Here is a 4,585-nt window from a genome sequence, read left to right on the forward strand (position 1 = left end):
GCACCCAAACTCGGTGTACTCACAAATATTTGGTAGGGCCACAGCACCAGGAAACATGCAATAGAACTTGCAGTCAGTTGGTCTCTCACAGTCGAATTACAAATGTACGGTATAAAAGTAAAAAATACTATTTAATACTGCATTCTGAAATATTTTATTTGGAAATCTGGGTTTGGGGGCAATCGAGTTAGCTTATAGAGCATATTTATCAAGCCCTTTAGGTTCTTTACAAATAATTACCACACCCTCTTTTTTGTTTCTTTTCTTGCAAGAGTGTATGTAGCTGGGGGAAAATGTAGTTTTAATTTGTCCCCCAGATAAAAATCATTCTAGATGAATTCTAGTTGATGGATTACGCCTTCCAAGACAATGAACAATTGGTTTTTTGGGGGGGCTAAACGGCCCGCCTGTCTGCCCCTTACTGTGAATATCACATAGCACAGTTGCTCAGACAAAAATTAGAAAGGTGCAGAGGCAGGCATGCACCAAGGATAAATTAAAGGAGTTTAGGAGCAATCAGCCAGCAATCTTATTCTTTTTTCTGAAAAGGCATCTTGTTCTTCATGCAGCACACTTACATGAACCATCTCCCACTTTTTTTTACCACTTGACTGACACATTGCTCTGAGTTACAAGGAAAGGGTTCGGAGAGCATGGATTGCATATATTATTCTTTGTAACTTCAGTGGTTGTTCTGGTCTTTGATTTATGCATGGTGCCATCAAGTGGTGAATGAGGCCACTGCCACTTGCTCCAACTTGTCAAAGTAGAAATCTCCGATATTATTTATTTATTTTATTTATTTATTTTATTTATATCCCGCCTATCTGGTCGTGTGAGGACCACTCTAGGCGGCTAACAACATAAGAATAAACAATAAAAATACATATAACCATATTACTTAACAAAAAAAAAAAATAAAAAAAAATTATTAAACAGGATAGGAGAGCTGTAGGGTAGAGAGAAATCGTCAGGAATTATCTGTTGGGAAGGCCTGCCTAAACATCCAAGTTTTTAATTGTTTTTTAAAAATACCCAGCGAGGGAGCCGCGCGAATCTCAGGGGGTAAGTCGTTCCAGAGACGAGGAGCCACCGCCGAGAAGGCCCGATTTCTAGTCTTTTCCTTCCGGGCCTCCTTCGGCGTTAGGCTCCTCAGTCTCACCTCCTGGCTCGCACGAGTGACACGGGTAGATCTTGGTGGGAGGAGGCGTTCCGCCAAGTATCGAGGTCCTAAACCGTTTAGGGCTTTATACACAAGCATCAACACTTTGAAGTTGATGCGGAAACGGATGGGCAGCCAGTGCAAAGCAGCCAGAGTGGGGGAGATATGTTGGTATCTTCTCACTCCACTGAGTAATCTGGCCGCCGCATTCTGCACCACCTGTAGTTTCCGCAGCAGTCCCAAAGGTAGCCCCACGTAGAGCGCATTACAGTGGTCTAATCTTGAGATTACGAGCGCATGCACCAAGGTGGTGAGGGCCCCGACATCAAGGTAGGATCGCAGCTGGGCTATCCGCCTAAGGTGGAAAAAGGCGGTGCGGACCACGGACGCCACCTGGGATTCCATAGTGAGCGCCGGGTCTAGATGGATCCCCAAGCTGCGGACCCCATCCCTGGCGGGCAGGGTCACCCCCCCAAACGTGAGGGAGTTTCCCAAATCCCCTACTGTGGGGGCGCCCACCCTTAGTACCTCCGTCTTGTCCGGGTTCAGCCTCAACCCATTCTCCTGCATCCATTCCAGTACGGTCTCCAGGCAGCGCTGAAGGGACAGAACGGCATCTCCTGCGGTAGGTGAAAAGGAGATGTAGAGATAGGCAGCTTCGCAGAAGTTGCTGGAAGTATCCAAGCAACAAATTAATTGCCTGTTTGTAGGTTACTGCTCTTGGCTAAACCAGAATGCTCATGCTGCTTCTCTCCTGAACAAAGTGTAAAAGCTTGCAGAATACATGTACCTCTCTCCTTAACTGTGAAGATTCTGTCATCCAGGTGAGGTTATCTGCAAGTAGAGTTGATGAAATGTCACAAACAATGGGTGACAGTGGCCCATCATATGCAACAGTTAAACGTTGGGTTGTCAATTTTAAAACTGGCCATTTCGGTGTTGAAAGTGAGCCGGTAGAAGGCCTGTTTCTGTCTCTGTGCCTGCAAATCTTAAAACCATTCATTACATGAACATGGAGGACTGCCAAATATCAGCCAAAAGTATTGCTATATGTCTGAGAATATCATGTGAGAGAGTTGGTGCCATTATCCACAACGACTTGGAAATGAGAAAGCTGGCAGCAAAGTGGATCTCCAAACTTGTGACAACCAAACCAAAGAGGAAACGTGTGGAGTCATCGGTGGCTCTTTTGGAACATTTTGCAAGAAATGAGTCAGATTTCCTGGGCAAACTGGTAACTGGTGATGAGACATGGATCTACTGTTATCCTGAGACAAAGGAACAGTCTAAGGAATGGAGGCACAGTGGTTCCCCCAGGCCAAAGAAGTTCCGAGTGCAAAGGTCGGTGCAGAAGCAAGCAGCAACATTTTGGGGGGATAAGAAGGGAGTTCTGCTGGTGGATTACCTCCAACAGGGTTCAACCATCAATGCAAAATATTACTGTGCTTTATTGAGAAAGTCGAGGCAAAACATCAAGAACATCGAGGAAAGCTCTCCAAAGGTGTCATCCTGTTGCATGATGCCTCATCACACACTGCAGGTGAAACAATGGCAAAACTGACCTCCTTAGGCTTTCAAGTGATGCCCCATCCACCCTATTCTCCCGACCTGGCTCCTTCTATTATCTGTTCCCCAAACTGAAAAAAACACCTAAAGGGATGATTTGGGAGTGTTCTGGAGGCAACTAATGCTGCAAATGAGTGGTTACACCAGCAGTCGGAAGAATTTTATTTGCAGGGACTTAAGAAACTGCAGGGCAGATGTAGCAAGTGCATTGACCTCCTGGGGGAATATGTAGAATAATAGTGTGGCAGTTACAGCTTCCTAGCTTACTTTTTTCTGGGAAAGGCTCAATACTTATCAGCACCCCCTCGTAAGAAAGAAGTCCAGTTGCTATGACTCAGCTTCCAGATAACTTTCTCCTTAACATCTATTCTTAACATATTCTTAACATTTATTCCACAATATGAATTTCAATGTGACTCTCATAGGCCCTTGATCATACTAGCCCACTATCGAGAGTGTGTGTCAGTACATAGATAGAGTGGCAAACAAAGGTTCAATTCTGATAAATGCAATATGGCTGAAGTGCAAGTAAGTACATATGACAGTAAATCTATCTATGCATATGCTGGATTTGAACAGGAGCGCAGGAAATCTTCAGGGTGCTAAACTGTGCAAAGAAAACAATATATTTGTATTCTTTGCGGTTGCAGTTATGTTTAGAATTTTAAAAAACACTGCTTAATGAGATCATAGATGCTAGAAGTATTGTAAACAACATGTCTTAAAAGCAATCACATTGTCTGACATAAATTCTCTAGCAAAAATTAATTACCTTGAAACTAAGTTTTGAGTTAATCAAGGACATCTATCCTTAATCGTAACTATACACATAATAAACCTCCCTCACATGGATCTACTCAAGGAGAAGGGAGAAGTCTATTGTGAAACCGCATGGGATACAAATACAAGCTGTGGCAACAGGCAGAGGTTCTGGATAAGCAAAACAAAGGAGTCCACCCAATACAAATCTGATGATAGCTCAGAGTATTCACTGCATGGAGTCTCTAGCCTTTCAGAACCAAGTTGAGCGTCCACTCTTTTAATAGCCCTGGGAAATGCACGCTGGGACCAATTAGACAGCAAAGTCAATGCTCCAGCTGGTATTTCAATCTCTCTCAATCAGCCACTCACTCACACATGCACCAACTAAAGGCACCAGGAGCATGGGTAAGGGAATGAAATAGCATGTGAAGTTAAATTCCTTAACATTTCGTTGCAAGCCATCCGCAGTACTTAGGAAATCAGGAGGTATGGCTATGTTCCTGACATCAGGGGCGTGGCCTTTGGCCTTAATGTGATTGGTTTCTTTGCAGCATCAGGTACAGCTGCTTTTCCAGGCACTTAATCCAAGGGAACAGCTTCACTAGATGAGAGCCGTGATATTCCTCATCCTCCCAACAGAGACTGCTGGGGTGACTGGTGCGGGAACTGGATGACACGGCACTTTCCCCCACCCCACCCCATCTTCACAATCTTTCAAGAGGAGGATGGGATCTCCAGTATATCTCCGATCAATGAACTGTTGCAGGGATCTTTCCAAAGCCACCCTCACACCAGCAAGTCAATGAACAATAACCTTAGAAGGCTAGATTCTGGCTGCTTATTAGACACAGTAGGCCTGCAAACCAGAGGTTCCTCAACTCTAGATCAAAAGAAAAGATAAACACCACTGTAAATTACCAAAATACTTCAAAATGTATTGAATGTTAATTCCTGGACACCTAACATGCCCCCTAAAGGCCTCTGTCTGACAAGCAGGGTGCCTCAAGGTAGCTGAGGAAAATATACTGCTAGGTTTCTTTCCTGATGTCTTCTACCTCTGCAATGAACAGACATAGTTAGACAAACTGTAGCAGA

The sequence above is a fragment of the Pogona vitticeps genome, chromosome 3 (assembly GCF_051106095.1).
Source record: "Pogona vitticeps strain Pit_001003342236 chromosome 3, PviZW2.1, whole genome shotgun sequence".
NCBI classification, from domain to species: Eukaryota; Metazoa; Chordata; class Lepidosauria; order Squamata; family Agamidae; genus Pogona; species Pogona vitticeps.